Source organism: Budorcas taxicolor, chromosome 5 (assembly GCF_023091745.1).
Source record: "Budorcas taxicolor isolate Tak-1 chromosome 5, Takin1.1, whole genome shotgun sequence".
Lineage (NCBI taxonomy): Eukaryota > Metazoa > Chordata > Mammalia > Artiodactyla > Bovidae > Budorcas > Budorcas taxicolor.
The window spans coordinates 21512109-21532662 of NC_068914.1; the positions used below are offsets into that span (position 1 = coordinate 21512109).

The 20554-nt window shown below is 38.7% G+C and overlaps 1 pseudogene; it reads left to right on the plus strand.

Annotated features, from left to right (window-relative positions):
* The first annotated feature begins 16982 nt into the window (after window positions 1-16982).
* Window positions 16983-17866, plus strand: LOC128047514 (40S ribosomal protein SA-like; annotated as a pseudogene).
* Window positions 17867-20554: the final 2688 nt, after the last annotated feature.

Genomic DNA, 20554 nt, shown 5'->3' on the forward strand with positions numbered 1-20554 from the left:
ATCCTAGTAAGGACTAGAACAATTTGTTGGTAGGATTTTCCTACCTAATCAGTCCTCTAATGCCATGTCAACTAAGAAATAAAGTCAAGAACGATGGAATCCTCTTTTCTTGAAGGGTATGATGCTGGTATGATATTCAGTCTTGAGTTCTCAATAGTAGCACCTACTGATTTTGAAATAGCAGAGATCTAGATTTACTGAAGACATCTTAGGGAAGGTAAAGGTAAGGTAAAGTCGCTCAGTCGTGTCTGACTCTTTGCGACCCCATGGGCTGTAGCCTACCAGGCTCCTCTGTCCATGGGATTTTCCAGGCAATAGTACTGGAGTGGATTGCCATTTCCTTCTCCAGGGGATCTTCCCGACCCAGGGATCGAACCTGGGTCTCCCACATTGTAGACAGATGCTTAACCGTCTGAGCCACCAGGGAAGACATCTTAGTACACTTTTAAGTGCAATTAAATATCAAAAGGGCAGAATAAATTTATTAAGGATGAAATCTTCACCCAGCTTATTAATAAGAATTGAATTGCCTTATAAAACTCTCTGGACTGGCTCTCTATATAGAATTGATGGTACTGGGGTTTCCAAGTGGGATTTTTTTTAAATTATTTTTTTAAATTTATTTTTAATTGGAGAGTAATTTCTTTACAATTTCGTGTTGGCTTCTGCCATACAACAGTGTGAATCAGTCATAAGTATACACATCTCCCCGCCCTCTTGAGTCTCTCTCCGACCGCCTACCCAGTCCTACCCTCCAGGTTGTTACTCCAAGTGGCTTTTATAAAGGCAACTGAAATTATGAACAGAGGTCATAAAAATAACTTTATGAATTATATAAAAATATAGCTATGATCACTGCATTATAGTTAAAATTGATTGGAAAACAACTCATAGACCAGTTTTCTTTCAACTTTAAGGAGTAAGGTAAGGTAAAGTTGCTCCGTCGTGTCCAACTCTTTGTGACCCCATGGGCTGTAGCCTACCAGGCTCCTCTGTCCATGGGATTTTCAGGCAATAGTACTGGAGTGGATTGCCATTTCCTTCTCCAGGGGATCTTCCCGATCCAGGGATTGAACCCAGGTCTCCCACATTGTAGACAAACGCTTAACCGTCTGAGCCACCAGGGAAGTCCTAACTTTAAGGAATTATAACTTTAACACTGTCCTGGTTCTTTGTAAAAGAATGCTGTCTCTTACTAATTCTGATTTCTCTTTGGGGCTATTCAATTATAAGGGAAAATCAAGTGTTGACCTTAGGCAGCTTATATAAGCTTATGAATTAAATGTACAAATCTTTCTTCTAAAGCCATGTTTTGGGATTGTTAAACAGCAATACATAACTAAGAATTCAACCCCCCATGCCCATAACTAGATTCCTTTGCTCTCCTTTCCATGTTTCTATCAAATGTTTCCTGTTCACCCAGTATGTTGGAAAGTACTTACGATTCATGAAAATGCCTAACAGAGTGCTTAATTTTTTAGTAGGTACTTGATACATGATAGTTCTCTTTTTATTATGAAAACAATGTAATAGTGTTATAAAAAGTTTTAAGAAATAGAAAAAACCCTGACCCACTTAAGCCTTTTTTAGCATCTCTGCTTTATCTTTCCCCTTACACTTACATAGGTTTTTGCATAATTTTAATTGTGTATGTGACAATTTTTCTGCTTTTGTTTTATTGAGATAAATTCATATAACATAAAATTCCCAATTTTAACCATTAAAGTACATGTCAGGGGCTTCCAGTACATTCATTACGTGAAAGCATCAACATTATCTATTGGGCTAGCCAAAAAGTTCATTTGGGTTTTTCCACAATATCTTACTACAGAACATTTTCATCATCCTAGGAGGAAACCCTGTACCCATTAAGCAATCAGTCCCTACTCTTTCACTCTTTCTGTTTCCTGGCAATTAATATGTTTCTGTCCCTATCAGTTCAGTTCATTTGAGTCGCTCAGTCGTGTCTGACTCTGCGACCCCATGGACTGCAGCACGCCAGGCTTCCCTGTCCACCACCAACTCCAGGAGCTTACTCAAACTCATGTCTATAGAGTTGGTGATGCCATCCAACCATCTCATCCTCTGTGATCCCCTTCTCCTCCTGCCCTCAATCTTTCTCAGCATCAGGGTTTTTTCCAATAAGTCAGTTCTTCACATCAGGTGGCCAAAGTATTGGAGTTTCAGTTTCAGCATCAGTCCTTTCAGTGAATATTCAGGACTGATTTTCTTTAGGATGGACTGGTTTGATCTCCTTGCAGTCCAAGGGACTTTCAAGAGTCTTCTCTAACACCACAGCTCAAAAGCATCAATTCTTCAGCACTCAGCTTTCTTTATAGTCCAACTCTCACATCCATACATGACTACTGGAAAAACCATAGCTTTGTCTGGATGGACCTTTGTTGGCAAAGTAATGTCTTTGCTTTTTAATATGCTGTTTAGGTTGGTCATAAGCTTTCTTCCAAGGAGCAAGCGTCTTTTAATTTCATGGCTGCAGTCACCATCTGCAGTGATTTTGGAGCCCCCCTCCCAAATAAATTCTGTCACTGTTTCCACTGTTTCCCCATCTATTTGCCATGAAGTGATGGAACTGGCTGCCAGGGTCTTAGATCTTTCTCTATAGGTTTGCCTATTCTGTACCTTGCATATAAATAGAATCATATGATATGTGGATTGTGTCCAGCTTTTTTCACTTAGCATATCATTTCCAAGGTTATATGTGACTATACCATACATCACTATTTTTTAATTTGTGTGTGTGTTTTGACGGTAATTTTCTGTGTTGCCTTTAAAAGACTGTGACAAAATATGCATAACACAAAATATGCCATCTTAACTATTTTTAAGTGTACAATTCAGGATTCAGGGACACTGAATGCAATTACAATGTTGTACCACCAACCACTATCCATTTCCAGAACCTTCTCATCATCCTGAATGGAAATTCTGTGCTTATTAAACAATAACTCCTGATTCCTCCCTCTCCTCCTCAGCTCTCGGTAACCTCCCTTAGGTAGAATCATACAGTATTTATCTTTTTGTGTCTGGCATATTTTACTTAATGTAATATGCTTTTGAACTGTGGTATTGGAGAAGACTCTTGAGAGTCCCTTAGACTGCAAGGAGATCCAACCAGTCCATCCTAAAGGAGATCAGTCTTGCGTGTTCATTGGAAGGACTGATACTCAAGCTGAAACTCCAATACTTTGGCCACCTGATGGGAAGAGCTGACTCATTTGAAAAGACCCTGATGCTGGGAAAGATTGAGGGCAGGAGGGGAAAGGGACAACAGAAGATGAGATGGTTGGATGGCATCACTGACTCAATGGACATGAGTTTGGGTAAGCTCTGGGAGGTGGTGATGGACAGGGAGGCCTGGCGTGCTGTGATTCATGGGGTCGCAAAGAGTCGGACACAACTGAGCGACTGAACTGAACTGAACCACTTTACATCTATTAAGATACAATAGTTTTTAAAATGGAAAATAAGTGTTGGCTAGTATGTAGAAAAATTGGAACCCCCATACATTACTGATGACAGTAATGTGTAAAAGATAAAGTGTAAAACGATGCAGCCACTGCAAAAACAGTTTGGCAGTTCCTCAAAGAGTTAAACATAAAATTACCCTATGACCTCACAATTCCACTCCCAGGTATCTACTCAAGAGAACTGCAAACAGATGTTCAAATTCCGTTCACTCAGACTCACGTCCATCGAGTCAGTGATGCCATCCAGCCATCTCATCCTCTATCGTCCCCTACTCCTCCTGCCCCCAGTCCATCCCAGGATCAGAGGCTTTTCCAATGAGTCAACTCTTTGCATGAGGTGGCCAAAGTACTGGAGTTTCAGCTTCAGCATCATTCCCTCCAAAGAAATCCCAGGGCTGATCTCCTTCAGAGTGGACTGGATGGATTTTCTTGCAGTCCAAGGGACTCTCAAGAGTCTTCTCCAACACCACAGTTCAAAAGCATCAATTCTTTGGCGCTCAGCCTTCTTCACAGTCCAACTCCCACATCCATACATGACCACTAGAAAAACCATAGCCTTGACTAGATGGACCTTTGTTGGCAAAGTAATGTCTCTGCTTTTGAATATGCTATCTAGGTTGGTCATAACTTTTCTTCCAAGGAGTAAGCGTCTTTTAATGTCATGGCTGCAATCACCATCTGCAGTGATTTTGGAGCCCCCCAAAATAAAGTCTGACACTGTTTCCACTGTTTCCCCATCTATTTCCCACGAAGTGATGGCTCCAGATGCCATGATCTTTGTTTTCTGAATGTTGAGCTTTACGCCAGCTTTTTCACTCTCCTCTTTCACTTTCATCAAGAGGCTTTTTAGTTCCTCTTCACTTTCTGCCATAAGGGTGGTGTCATCTGCATATCTGAGGTTATTGATATTTCTCCTGGCAATCTTGATTCCAGCTTGAGCTTCTTCCAGCCCAGCGTTTCTCATGATGTACTCTGCATAGCAGTTAAATAAGCAGGGTGACAATATACAGCCTTGATGTACTCCTTTTCCTATTTGGAACCAGTCTGTTGTTCCATGTCCAGTTCTAACTGTTGCTTCCTGACCTGCATATAGGTTTCTCAAGAGGCAGGTCAGGTGGTCTGGTATTCCCATCTCTTTCAGAATTTTCCACAGTTTTTTGTGATCCACACAGTCAAAGGCTTTGGCATAGTCAATAAAGCAGAAATAGGTGTATTTTGAAACTCTCTTGCTCTTTCACCTCACTGTAAATTAGATTTATATTTCCAAGAGTTTACTCATTGGAAAAGACTCTGATGCTGAGAGGGATTGGGGGCAGGAGGAGAAGGGGATGACCGAGGATGAGATGGCTGGACGGCATCACTGACTCGATGGACGTGAGTCTGAGTGAACTCCGGGAGTTGGTGATGGACAGCGAGGCCTGGCGTGCTGCGATTCATGGGGTCGCAAATAGTTGGACACGACTGAGCAACTGGACTGAACTGAACTGAATGACTAATGACTAAGAACTCTTTCCAATGTGTTTATAGGCCATTAGTATATCTCCTTTGAAAAAATGTCTATGTAAATCCTTTGCCTATTTTTTAAAATCAAGATTTAATTGATTTATAATATCGTGTAGGTTTAAATATACCGTGTTTTGATTTTATACATTTGTATATTGCAATATGATTACCAATGCAGCATTAGGTTACACCTGTATCATGTCACATAATTATTATTTCATTTTTTATGGGAAGGATAATTAAGATCTAGACTCTTTGAAATCTATAATACAGTGTGTTTCCTACAATCACTGTGTTGTACAGCAGATCTTTAGGACTTATTTATTGTCTAGTGGCAAGTTTGTTCCCTTAAATAACATCTCCCCAGTTTCCCTACCCCATAGCCCCTGGTAACCACCATTCTACTCTCTCTTTTTATGAGTACAGCTTTAAAAGTATTCTACATATTGCTGACATCATACAGTATTTGTTTTTCTTTGTCTGAGAAAGATATTACTTAACATAATGCCCTCAAGGTCCATCTGTGTTGTCACAAATTCCTTTGCCTTTTTTTGATCTAGATTTTTGTGGTTTGTTTGTTTTTTTTGGCTGTTGATTGACATAAGTTAAAACTATATCATATTGTCTGTTTCTGTCACTGTGGTTATTATTTTAATGGTTACATGATAGTCTGAGTAGATGTGTTATATTTCTTTTTCTTATTCTTTTATCTCTCAATCTTCCACTTAAACATCACTTCCAGACTGTACTTTCTTATTTTATCATGTATATATTTTTTATCATATATCATATCATATCATTTATCATATATCATATATATGTATATATATTTTATCATATATACTCACTCTCAAATTTGAGGTATGTTCATACACCATGTTTCAAAGGGTCCTCTATAGAACACTTGTGCCAGGATTACCCAGGTCAGTTGTGTGTGTGTGTGCATGTGCAGGGAGGGGGAATATTGAAAATTCACATTTCCGGGCCTTGCTCTAAGCCTTTTATACTAGAGTGTGTGGGGACATTGCTTGTCTTTATTTTTATTTTATTTTTTTGTGGGGACATTACTTGTCTTTAAAAACAATGGTATATATTATTTGGAAAAATACTTTGTATTGTTAATAAAGCTTCCCATTTATCCTATCTTAAAGATATTTCCATGCTGGTGGTTAGCCAGCTATGTCATCACGTTCACGTCCCTATTGTAGGGCATTTAGATTATTTGTAATTATTCATGGTTACAAACTGTGTTGCTTTCATCCTTGTAGTACATGTGTCTTTAAATACTTGACAGGTTATTTCTTTGGGAAAAATCCCTAGATATGCAATTTCTGATTAAAAGTATGTGTTTTAAAAAGGATGTTGGTACTTGTTGCCAAATTGTCCTTTAGAGTTGTTTTCCCAATTTGCATACACAATGGAAGTGTCTTGCTATCTGTTTCTCTGCACTCTTGACTTTCTTATGCCCAGTCTGATTATTCTCTTATATTTTGATAATAAGCAATAAATAGTTTCTCCTTGTTTTGATTAATTGACTGTTATGTGAATTATCCCTTTTGTGATAGGTAAAACCATATTTTTTCTTCTGTTAAATTATTCACTTTTTCAGGATCAGATATGTTTTTGAATCTTTTATTGCTTCATATTTGTCTTTACTGGATGCTTGTCTTGGGTAAGCACTCAATAAATTTTTATCTGTTTGATTTGAATCCCAGAAACAGGAGATTTTTCAACTTTCACTTCCAGATTCAGAACGTATTATGTGATTGTTAATGTTTCAGTCCCAATGACACACTGATTTTGACCACAGTCATAGTCCATCTTCACACAGTTCTTAAGTTCATTGTTTTTTTTAAAAAAAGGACAATTAATTTGAATTAATTAAAATGTAGAATTAATATTTGAACATAGGTTAAAGGAATTTTAATTGGCTAGAAAAAGAGAAAGGGAAAGAGTTATTTAATAAGGCTCAAGTCCATAAGTGGGTTTTACATAGTTGATAGAAGGCACTGACACTGCTTCTGGAAGAGTTTGAGTTGGACATAATAAAAACTATCCCAGTGTGTTTTTATTTTGTTATGAGACAAAATAAATTCCCTGGTGGAGGGTAAGTGTTTTCTGAAAATCTGTCTCCTTCTTAATGGTCCAGTTGCAGCCTTTTAATGGAAAGGGAAACTTTGAAGGGTACGGACTGTGGCTTGTTCTTTTGTGTTGTTTAAAGGGCAGCATCAAATTTAGGTTCTGGCCACCAGGAAGCTCCCCCAAATGTTCACTTATAAGTGTTACTAAAACGTCAGTGGCAATGTAATGGAATGGAGAAAATGGTGTTTTCCTGAATGTCTCTCAGGAAAAAAAAGTAAATATGACAGGAAGCACTAAAACGCTTGGAATGATGGGGGTGGGAAGGGTGCTAATAATGGGATATTTGTGGGCAACATGCTCCCACAATGAAAGATGTTGCTAAACTATTACCTAAGGAAGGTGTGTTCAGTTAGATACTTTCCAAGGAAGGTGGGTCCAATCTTCCTTTGCTGAGTGCTGAGTCAGTTCAGTTCAGTCGCTTAGTCGTGTCCAACTCTTTGCGACCCCATGGACTGCAGCAAGCCAGACATGCCTGTCGATTACCAACTCCTGGAGCTTTCTTAAACTCATGTCCATTGAGTCGGTGATGCCATCCAACCATCTTATCCTCTGTTATCCCCTTCTCCTCCTGCCTTCAGTCTTTCCCAGCAACAGGGTCTTTTCCAGTGAATTAGTTGTACACATCACGTGGCCAAAGTATTGGAGCTTCAGCTTCAGCATCAGTCCTTCCAATGAATGTCCAGGACTGATTTCCTTTAGGATGGACTGGTTTGATCTCTTTGCAGTCCAAGGGACTCTCAAGAGGCTTCTCCAACACCACTGTTCAAAAGCATTGATTCTTCAGCACTTAGTCTTCCTTATAGTCCAACTCTCACATCTATACATGACTCTGGAAAAACCATAGCTTTGACTAAACAGACCATTGTCAGTAAAGTAATGTCTCTGCTTCTTAATATGCTGCCTAGGTTGGTCATAGCTTTTCTTTCAAGGAGCAAGCATCTTTTAATTTCATGGCTGCAGTTACCATCTGCAGTAATTCTGGAGCCCAAGAAAATAAATTCTGTCACTGTTTCCACTGTTTTCCCATCTACTTGCCATGAAGTAATGGGATCGGATGCCATGATCTTCGTTTTTGTGAATGTTGAGTTTTTTTTAATATAAATTTATTTATTTTAATTGGAGGTTAATTACTTTACAATATTGTATTGGTTTTGCCATACATCAACATGAATCTGCCACAGGTATACACGTGTTCCCCATCCTGAACCCCCTCCCTCCTCCTTCCCCGTACCATCCCTCTGGGTCGTTCCAGTGCACCAGCCCCAAGCATCCAGTATCATGCATCGAACCTGGCCTGGCGATTCATTTCATACATGATATTATACATGTTGAGTTTTAAGCCAGCTTTTTTACTCTCCTCTTTCACCTTCATCAAGAAACTTTTTGGTTCCTCTTCACTTTCTTCCATGAGGGTGGTGTCATTTGGATATGTGAGGTTATTGATATTTCTCCCGGCAATCTTGATTCCAACTTGTGATTTACCAAGCCTGGCATTTTTCATGATGCACTCTGCACATAAGTTAAATAAGCAAGGTGACAATATACAGCCTTGACATACTCCTTTTCCAATTTGGAGCCATGCTGTTTTTCTTTGACTGATTCTAACTGTGCTTCTTAACCTGCATACAGATTTCTCAGGAGGCAGGTAAGGTGGTCTGGTGTTCCTGTCTCTTTAAGAATTTTCCACAGTGTTGTGATCCACACAGTCAAAGGCTTTAGCATAGTCAGTGAAGCAGAAGTAGATATTTTTCTGAAACTCTTTTGCTTTTTCTATGATCCAATGGATGCTGGCAATTTGATCTCTGGTTCCTCTGCCTTTTCTAAATCCAGCTGTAACATCTGGAAGTTCATGGTTCACATACTGTTGAAGTCTAGCTTGGAGAAGGTGAGTAGGAAGCACAAGTTTAGGGCAAGAATTGAATTGTTTTGAGCAATAGAAGAGAATATATACCATCATAAGTCCTCCTTGTGGCCCTTCTCCAAACTGAGGACATCTTCTCTAAATGTTGAATCAATGCATGGAGGTGGGATGTGGGTATGATCTAGGAATGGAGAGTAAGTTGAGAATGAGTGAGTGATAGAGAATTCCACTGTAGGTATCTATTGTATTTGAAATGCCTTTGACACATTCAAATAGATTTATCATGATTTGAGCTGGTACTCTTTCAGGAAAAATAAAATCTTTTGAACTGAAAGTATAGTAGCAACTTTTCAAAGAAAATTTTTATGGGCCATTTTATTTTTTAATCTGAACTTTTCCGAAACAAACTTTACTGATTTTTAAATTAAAATTTTATTTTTGCTGTATTTATTTATTTATCTGGTTGGCTGTAATAGGTTTTATTTGCAACATGTAGGATCTTCTATCTTCATTGCAGCATACGGGGTTTTTGTTTGTTTGTTTGTTTGTTTTTTCATTTGCAGCTTGTAGGATCCTTTTAGTTGTGGCATGCGGTTCATGGGGTTGCAAAGAAGTGGACACAATTGAGAGACTGAACTGAACTGAACTGAACTGTGAACTTTTAGTTGCATCATGTGAGATCTAGTTCCCTCACCAGGGATTGAACCCCAGTCCCTGCATTGAGAGAATGGAGTCTTAGCCACTGGACCACCAGGGAAGTCCCTAAATTAAAAATTTAAATAAATGTATGTAATACAAGTACATGGGTAATTCATTACAATTCCTGCAGCATTATTATATTTTCATTTCAGGCAAGTACCTATATCACATACCTAGCCATTTACATTTTTTGGCTATGTATTGGGCAACATGGGACTGTGAAGCTGCTATTGTTTCTATCTCTGTGCATTTCTCCCATAAACACTGTTCCAAGTTTGGTGTGTTTGCTCTCTGATCATTTAGGAGCTGGATTTGTTTGCTTAACTGTATAATTTTAATGAAGTCTTGAGAGGAAGAGAAGATAAGGGTGTGCTCAATTTACCATCTTTAACCTATTTCTTAATCATTTCTTGATAAATTATAGTGCACAGTTTTAATAGTCAGGTCTTACAGAGTTATATGGACAAATAAAAAGATAATGAGAAACTAATATGTTGTGTGTGATTGTAAATTGGAAAATATTTTATCTAATTTCATACACTATTAGAATATCTCAGTTATAAAACCGCTGCCCATTTTTGTATTGTTGGCTCGTTATTTGTAAATAATGTAGTAAGAAATAAAGCCATTCTGTCACTGATGGGCTCTGAAATGAAAGGTTATGTCTTTTTTTTAAACCCTAAAGCACAGTGCATTTTTAATTCAAAGTTATATCATTAGTAAGTGCTTAGAACACAAAGTGACTTCTTAGTTTGGGTGAAATTAGTAACGCAAAGTTTTTACTCATCAAAAGATAAAGTCAACAATAATTGTAAAAATTATGATTTTTGAGATTTTATGACACTTTCTTTTCTAAAACTGTGTACCATTCAGATGTATGTGTAAAGTTTTACTTAGAAATTTTTGAAAATTTCTCTAGAACTACTGATAACATGTGTGAAGTCAGAGTGGGACTGTCACTCCAAGAGAGGGGAGAGTAGATGAAGAAACAGGTGGGTTGGGGAAACCAATCAAATTAAATACTGAAAGGTTTTGCTGAACCAGGAAGATGCCAGGATTCTTGGCCTTCAGAGAAGAATTCAATCCAGGGCCAGAGATGAGGCTTGATTGCTCAGAGCTTTTGTGTAATAGTTTTATTAAAGTATAAAAGGGATAGAGAAAGCTTCTGACATAGACATCAGAAGGGGGCAGAAAGAGTACCCCCTCACTAGTGTTAGGAATGAAGTTATATACTCTTAATTAGTTATTCAGTTCAGTTCAGTCGCTCAGTCGTGTCTGACTCTTTGTGACTCCATGAACTGGAGCATGCCAGGCCTCCCTGTCCATCACCAACTCTCAGAGTCCACCCAAACCCATGTCCATTGATGGGTGATGCCATCCAACCATCTTATCCTCTGTTGTCTCCTTCTCCTCCTGCCCTCAATCTTTCCCAGCATCAGGGTCTTTTCAAATGGGTCAGCTCTTTGCCTCAGGTGGCCGAAGTATTGGAGTTTCAGCTTGAGCATCAGTCCTTCCAATGAACACCCAGGAGTGATCTCCTTTAGGATGGACTCCTTGCAGTCCAAGGGACTCTTACAGTTCAAAAGCATCAATCTTCGGTGGTCAGCTTTCTTTATAGTCCAACTCTCACATCCATACATGACCACTGGAAAAACCATAGCCTTGACTAGACAGATCTTTGCTGACAAAGTAATGTCTCTGCTTTTGAATATGCTGTCTAGGTTGGTCATAACTTTCCTTCCAAGGAGTAAGTGTCTTTTAATTTCATGGCTGCAATCACCATCTGCAGTGATTTTGGAGCCCAGAAAAATATTATAGTGTATCAGAAGAATGTCTGGAGGTTGTAAAGATGTTACTAGACCCACTCCCATAATTTACATTTTAAGATAACAAGATTAGACAGAAGGTTTTTTTTTTTTCCCCAGAAACTGTCCTCAAGCAGGATACATTATTGTTATATAATCCTAAGGAATGTAGAGGAAAAAAAGTTTGTCCTTTCCTCCTCCTTGAGAATTCCAGACCCCTCTCTCCTTGGGGACCACCAGAGTTCTTATCAACCTGCCTAGTAATTGACTCTCTCAATACTTTTGGGAGTAGAGCATTGAAAATTTTTTGGCCATTGGGTTTATATATAAGAAATGTAATATTTTCTTTTTAAAAGTTTTCTTCCTGTTGTAAAATGTCAGGAGCAAGGATCTTAAAAGGATGTGGACATTGTGAAAGTTGTCTTGCTGATTTTTGTTTTTGCTTTTATTATTTTTTACTGAGGTGAAAAAGACAAAACAAGAATTAGTCATTTTATCTGTGTTTTATTTTTGCTGTGTTGGGTCTTTGTTGCTGTGCAGGCTCTGGTTGTGCTGAGCGAGGGCACTCTTGGTTGCGGTGCGCGGGCTTCTCACTTCTCTTGATGTGAGCATGGGCTTTAGAGCACAGGCTCAATAGTAGTGGTGCATGGGCTCAGTTGCTCCACGGCATGTGGGATCTTCCTGGACCAGGAATCAAACCCGTGTCTCCTGCATTGGCAGTCAGATTCTTTACCACTGAGCCACCAAGAAAGCCCCCAAATTAGCCATTTTAAAGAGGACGATTCAGTAGCATTTAGTACTCTCCCAGTGTTGTGCAACCATCACCACTTTCTAGTTCCAAAACATTTTTATCATCCCCAAAGACTGCCCAATCTAGACATGGATACTTTTTCTAGAACATAAACTGGTACACTGGCTTCAAAATTTGTTCTTAATATACCAGCCACCATGGAAATAAGCCAGATTGTTATATTCTGACCATGCAACTCCTTTAGAGCTTCACTTTATACAGTTTATAGTTTTCTAATCAGAAAATCTCAAAAGGATATTAATGTCCTTTCTTCCTATCATGTTCTTTGAATCCAGTCATGTAGAAATTAAATCAGAACATAGTATTAAAAAACCTAGAATAACATTTTATTTATTGTTTTTGTTTTAGGATATTTAGAAGTGTACTGCTATAGGACTTTGAAAATGCAGGCTGCTGAGTAGGCAAATCTCATAAAGAATGGTTAATTTAGCAAATAAGTTAATAGATCTGTAAATGTTTTTGCTTTTTTTTTTTTAAACCAGCACATATGCTCTCATTTGTCATATGCTGTAGAATGATCATCATTGTCGTTCTGTGAGGGAGATTCTCTTTTAAACAGGGCTTAAAGTGGGTAGAATTTTATGGAGAATAATTTCTGGTACCATTGTGGGGGGTGGAAGAGAAGGGAATAGGGAAAGGGTCAGAGACTGCTTTTATCTTTTCATTTTCTCCTAAAACTCTATTTTTAAAAATTAGATATCTTGCCTTCAAATTTCTGCTTTTCTTATTACCTAGCTGTTTATTTTGTAAATGAGATTTAGAAATGAATAAGGAAGCTTCAGAGGAAGAAACGTTCTCTCTGGAAAGCAGACTCTCACCAGCTTGGGTTAGTCATGAGTAGCAGTTAAGCCAAATTTGTTATTTTATTCTATCAATCAAATATACAGCTAGTCTCTTTTTCCTGTTTTAGTGTGGAATAAAACACCACACAACAACACATATACCTAATAAATCTACGTAACTATGGAGATTTATAAAAAAGCACAAAGTTTAATTACATTAATTATGGATAGTAAATTAAATAGAAAACAATAACCAAAGTACTATAATAAAATAAGTAAAATAAATTACATTTTAATTAAATTATATATATAAATATATACATATATGTAATTATTTAAAACAGTGTTTCTTTAAGTGTGGGTCCCAGACCAGCAGCATTGGCATCACCTAGGAACTTGTCAGAACTATAGTATCTATTGATTCAGAAACTCTAGGGGTGGGATCCAGCAAGCCCTGTTTTAATAAGCCCTCCTGGTGGTTCTTTATTTTATTTATTTTTAAACTGTGTTTTAAAAACGTTCTTTATTTGGCTGTGCCAGGTCATAGTTGCAGCATGCAAGATCTTTAGCTGTGGCATGCAAACTCTTAGTTGTGGCATGTGGGATCTAGTTCCCTGATCAAGAACTGAACCTGGGGTCTCTGCATTAGAAGCATGAAGTCTTAACCATTGGACCACCAGGTGGTTCTAATACAGGACTCACGTTAAAATTTGGAGAGTGGAGAATTACCCTACTACGCCATGCAATGCAGGAGACCTGGATTCGATCCCTGAGTTGGGAAGATCCCCTGGAGAAGGGAAAGGCTTCCCACTCCAGTATTCTGGCCTGGAGAATTCTATGGACTGTATAGTCCATGGGGTCGCAAAGAGTCAGACAGGACTGAGCGACTTTCACTTTCACTTTTACCCTATTATTCACTGATAGAGTGCCCTCCAGTGTTTTTGCCAAAACTGCATTGACAAATTACTGGGCTTGGCCTAGAAATCCCGAAGTAAAAATGAAAATAAAAGAATTTTTTTTTGTCTTCTAAAATTGTCCTCCCTCAATATTTCTTTAAGGGTTTTTTCTTACACATACTTCTAAAATTTTAGAAAATATGATCTATACAATTTGAAACTTTGGTCTTTTTTGGACTTACCATTATGGAATAAAAGTACTTTGTATAAGTCATTAAAAGTATGTTGTAAAGATACTATTTAAAGACTGCTTAAAAGTTCATAATTTCATTCTGTTTATTTTCCACATTTGTACTATGGAAGGTTATCTTTTTAGAAGTTGAGATGAGGGAGCAGTTCCTTGCTTACAATATTATTTTGTATATACTTACCAATATCTTCTCATATTGTCAAAAAGGCGTAGACAAATTTGGTGAAACTGTAAAGCAGGCAGTTGCTGGTGCTTAAAAATGTTAATTTGTTACAATTTTATGTTTTCCATTTCATGTCTTCTCCTTTTGAGACCTCCTTTTAGGCTTGTGTACTTCCTAGCTCCTCAGTTTACTGACCCTTTTGCTGCTCAGTGTCTTTTGGATTAGTTTCTTCCATTAAATATTTTCACAGTCTTCCTCAGGTTCTATCTTAAAACCCCTAAAGGCAGGAATTTGGAGACTATGATAAGTAATTGAAAAGGTACTTGACCTACTTGCCTTGGATCTCAGCATAGAGGTGCTTGCTTACTTAAGCATAGGGGTTGATGGAGGACCTGTGGAGCCAGACAGACCACCTCTCCATTTATTAGTTTTCTGTCTTTGGAAAATAAATACCTTTGAGCTTAGACTAGCTCATCTAACAAACAAATAATCTAACAGTATCTAATTGAGAAATGTGAGCATTATATTACACTTAAATTATAATTTATAGATATGAGCATTACATTATATATAAAGTGCTAGGATAATGTCTGACAAATTCCCATTAACTATTAGATAGTACTATTAGAAGCACTATTAGTGTTTGTTTAACTCTAGAGCCATCTTTGTACAGCTGCTGAGAGTCTTGGTTTTAGCTCTTCATTTTTGTGACTAATAATGCTTAAGTTATTTACATTTTATGTTAATGGAAAACTGGCTCTACTTTTTCCTACAATTATATTTAACCTTTAAAATTTAAATTTTTATGGAAAAGGTGTTTTAAGAAGGTATTATCTCAGATTCCTATTTTCTTCTTCTTTTTAAAAACTCAAACTTATAAAAAACTTTCTCAGAGGAAGTTATCTTTGGTAAAGTAAGTTTATTTTTATTGTCATTATAATATTACAGCTTTCCTAGAAATTTGCAGGGAAAAGCATATATTAGTGTACTATTAATTATAAACTTATTTAATATTTTTTTGTAATCTGTGAATATGCTCAGTTCTTAGGCATCATAACTTAAAATACTAACTGAAAAATAAAGGAAGCACAATTAAGCTTTATTGTTATATTGTATAATTTTGGGGATTTTGGACATATGTTTATTGACTCCAAGAAAGCTGTTTAGCATGAGTTACTCACTTAAGTGATTATATTTGTATTTATTTGTTCTCTCCATGTGCTGAGTGAGCAGTGTGCAATACTTTGGCCTATTACATTTATTCATTTACTTATCGACCTTTCATTGAGTGAATATTATGGTTACATACCATGCTTGGTCCTAGGTGGATAAGCATGGGTAAGATATGGTAGAGTTCATTTCTTTTGTGGAGAAACATGTGAACACATAATTTTGATACGATATGCTAAGTTCTATAACAGAGGTATATAGAAAGAAGCATGTGGTTGGTACATTTAACTTGGCATTTAACTTAGTTGGGGAACTTAGTTGTATATGAGGCCAGGCAATTAGGTAAGACTTGTCAAAGAAAATGTTTGTCTGAACTGAGCCAAGTTCAGAGTGGCCCAGGCTGGTATATCTGAGGGAACAGAGAGCAGAATATAAAAGGAGCACTGTTATCATTTGTAGATGACATAGGAATCAACCAAGAAATGTAAAACTAAGGAAAGTTCTGTGAGATTGCCAGATATGAAATCAGTCAGTCAGTCAGTCAGTTAAGTAGCTCAGTCTAGTCCAACTCTTTGCGACCCTATGGACTGTAGCACGCCAGATTTGCCTGTCCATCACCAACTCCCAGAGCTTTCTCAAACTCCTGTCCATCAAGTCGGTGATGCCATCCAACTGTCTCATCCTCTGTTGTCCGCTTCTCCTCCTGCCTTTGATCCTTCCCAGCATCAGGGTCTTTTCTGATGAGTCAGTCCTTGGCATCAGGAGGCCAAAATATTGGAGCTTCAGCTTCAGCATCAACCCTTCCAATGAATATTCAGGATTAATTTCCTTAAGGATTGACTGGTTTGATTTCCTTGCAGTCCAAGGGACTCTCAGCAGTCTTCTCCAATGCCACAGTTCAAAAGCATCAATTCTTTGGTGCCCAGTCTTCTTTACAGTCCAACTCTCACATCCATATATGACTACTGGAAAACAGATATTAATACATATTAAAAAGCCTTACTATTACACATTCCCACAGCTTTAAAAAATATTTGCCTATTTATTTGTGTGTGTCAGATCTTAGGTGCGTCACAGGGGATGTTTCTTGTGGCCTTCGGGCTCTCTAGTTCTGCCATGCTGGCTTATTTGTTTTGCAGCTTGTGGGATCTTAGTTCTTTGACCAGTTATTGGACCTGCGTACTCTCCTTTGGAAGGCAGACTCTTAATCCCCCGACTACCAGGGAAGTCCCAATTTTGTGCCTTTTGATAGTGATTTCACTATCTAAAATGACTCCCACATATGTATAGTGTTCAAGCGCTCTCTAGTGTTCTTAAGTTCAAGGAGTCTGTGATGTGTTTTATGGAGAAGATATTTGTGTTACATCAGCTTTTTCAGATATGAGTTATAGGGCTACTGGTCAAGAATTCAAATGGATTTCATTCTGCAAATGAAGGAGGGGAATGTCCTCAAATTCCTTGCAGTAGGAACCCACTTAGGTGGCACCAACCTTGACTGCCACACGGAACAGTACATCTACAAAAATGATGGCATCTAAATCATAAATCTGAAGAGAGCCTGGGAGAAGATTCTGTTGGCAGCTTGTTCATTGTTGCGATTGAAAACCCAGCTGATGCTGGTGTCATATTCTCTAGGAACACTGGCCAGCGAGCTTTGTTGAACTTTGCCGCTGCTGCCGCTGCTGCCAATTCTATTGTTGGCTGCTTCACTCCTGGAGCCTTCACTAACCAGATACATGCAGTGTTCTGGGAGCCATGATTTCTGGTGTTTACTGACCCCAGGGCTGACCACCAGCCTCTCACAGAAGCCTATGTTAACCTGCCTACCATTGCTCTGTGTAAGACAGATTCTCCGTTGTGGATATTGCCATCCCATGCAACAACAAGGGAGCTCACTTAGTGGGTCGAGTGCAGTGGATGCTCAACTGGGAAGTTCAGCACATGCGTGGAACACTCATGGGAAGTCATGCTTCATCTCTGCATGATATCCTGAAGAGATTGAAAAGGAAGAGCAGGCAGCAGCTGAGAAGGTGTGACTGAGGAGGGGTTTCAGGGTAAATGGACTACTTCAGCTCCAGAGTTCACTTCTCCTCAACCTGAGGTATTGGACTGGTCGCAAGGTGTGCCGGTCCCTTCCGTGCCTGTTCAGCAGTTCCCCACTGAAGAATGGAGTGCTCAGCCTGCCGCTGCCCGCTGCTCTGCAGCTCACACTGCTCGGGCCACGGAATGGGGAGAAACTGTTCTTCCTCAAACTCTTAAAATGGAAATTGGGTTGACAGAAGATGAACAGTTGTGAAAAAAAGAGAATATATCAAGTAAGATGCTTTTAACAGAAGCACACGTAAAACAAGAAGCAAATATTGATCGTAGTGGAAATATTGTGACCACAGACTCACAGTAACTGTATTTCTCCTAGGAGCAATGGTTCAGTAGTCACTAGTTCAGTGTTAATGGTGACTTTATAGCATAATTAATGCCAATACACTGTATATGTCCAGCATCTAGTAAAAAAAAAAACAACATACAGGGAGGTTTAGTAAAAATAATTCACTATTAGGAAATGGTTAAATTGGTGTTGGAGGGCTGAAAATCAGGGAACCAGAGGGAATGCAGGCACAGCTATCACCCTTGGGGGAACAAAGGCAAGAAGAGGCATTCTTAAAACCTTCAAGTTGGTCCAGTGGAGCCAGGACACAGTTGTCTGAGGAGAGAGAACTGTCGGGACAGGACATGTCTGGGACTGTGAAGGAGCTGAACCTGGAACAGCTGTTGCTGATTCAAGGAATGAAGAACCATTGCTGGGCTGAGCTGTATGAACAGCAAGGAAATAGGAAAAAGCAAATTCCACCTACTCTCTTGCGTTCGAGTGTCCTTGGAAGAAGCTAAGAGAAAACCAGCTGGTGAAGGAGGGCAAGCTGAGTTCCAGCTCCAGTATCACAAAGCAATAGTAGATTTGGAGCTGAGAGGACTAAAATTTTGGGTTTGTTGGTTACAGTAAATAACACTATCCTAAGTATTACTACAAGAGTTTTTGTTGCAGTGTTTTTCTTTTTAATTAATTAATTTATTTTGGGACCCATGAACCAGTATGTGGGATCTTAGTTCCATGACCAGCAATCAAACCTGTGCCCCGGTATTGAAAGCATGGAGTCTCAACCGCTGTACTGACAAGGAAGTCTCCCGCTGCAGTATTTTTTTATTGTAGGGGAATTGCAGACAAGCAGAGTGTCTACCACTATAAAAGTGTTGTTGTTCAGTCGCTCAGTCTGTCTGACTCTTTGCAACCCCATGGACTGCGGCAGGGCAGGCTTTCCTGTTCTTCACCATAGCGTGTGGGGCAATGGACAGTCTTAAGGAGTGGTTGGAGGGTGTTTTGAAGGAAGTTTGCTGGAAAAAGAAGAGCATGGTTTGTTCTTGTTCTAGAGACTGGCAAGTATTCTGGGTACCTGTATGCTTTTACCACTGAAAGATAACCAATCAGAAAAGAAAAATTTTTTCTCCTTAGTATATTTATATGCTTTTATTTTGGAATTGGTAGTTGGAAATTGGGAGAAAGAAAAGTCTCTTGTCCTTAGAGTATATTAGACAGGCAGATATTACTATTTAAAAGCAATATAATAAATTAATATTTTCATTAGGTGGATACATAGTTAAATGACTCATGTAGAGACTGTAGAGCCATTGTCTTATCAAGCATTATGTGCCCTGAGAGATAAAAAGTTTGAAAATAAATTGTAGTTGGAGTACAAATGATATGATTTTATAAAAATAGAATATGACTGATATGTATTAGCTGTTTATGTTTATGGAAACCTCACTTGAGCACTAGCAGACCACAATGTACTGTATATTTAGAAACTTTCCCAAACTACACTATAGAAGAATTTTTAATTGCTAAAAAAAGATTTATTGCATTTGGATACAAGGTTGACCATAGTGGAAGCAGCTGATTTATATGCTAACAGGAGCAGCCTTGGAATTGGTGATTTATAGCATAAATCCTGGAAAAGTTATCAGGTTACCTCTTTAAATGGGGTATGGAAAGAAAGAAGCTAAAAACTAGAGTGTTGGCCAAACTTCTGTAGCCACTTCCCAAACATCTAGTCCTTTCAAGAGAATGCTGGGAAAGGGAAAGCCCTGATTTGTAGTGTTCGACAATTTTTGTGCTGTGAATACTCCTAACCATGGGGCATTTAAAAATTACCTACATGAAGTCAGTAAATGCAGAATTGGAATTAGATGCTGGCAGTCAGTTCTCTCACCTGTAACTTCATCTTACCCCACAATAGGTAAGATGCCACATGCAACTCACCAGCAATAGGCTCTTATTTCCATTTGGCCTTTTAGTGATCTGATTCAAGAGTATCATTCCAAGGACCTGCTTTCTAGGCCTACTTGATTCTAAGTGGCTTAAAACATTATAAACCAAATATCAGCTATACCAGAACCATGATGCCTGTGGAAGATAGTTCCTGGCAGGCCATGAACACCCTCACATTTCAGTGTCACACCACACATCTTTCACTGTCTGCGGTGGGGCTTCTCCAATACCACAGAGGAGAGGGGGGACCCATTCCAAGCCTTGACTTGGATTCTCCCTGAAAGCAAAAGCCTGAGCTAAGGACTTGTGTCTAGGTAGTTTATTTAGGTGGTAGCACCAGGGAGCAGGGATGAGAGACTGGGCAGGATGAGGAAAAGAGAAAAGAATCTTATAAACTTGCATTGTCAGAGTTACTACTGAGTCCAACTGTGACTTGATGCGACCCAGAACCTTCTGAGGATTGTGTAAAATGCCCCTTAGAATTCTCTACATGGGGGTCAACTGGAGGGAGCAGTTCTTTACCCTCACTGGTTGTGTCTTAATCCTGGACACTCAGTCCTGGGGACTTCTATGGATATGCACATACTAAGTGGGTTCCCCCTGTTCTCTGTGGTATTGGAGAAGCCCCACTGCAGACAGTGAGAGATGTGAGGTGTGATGCAA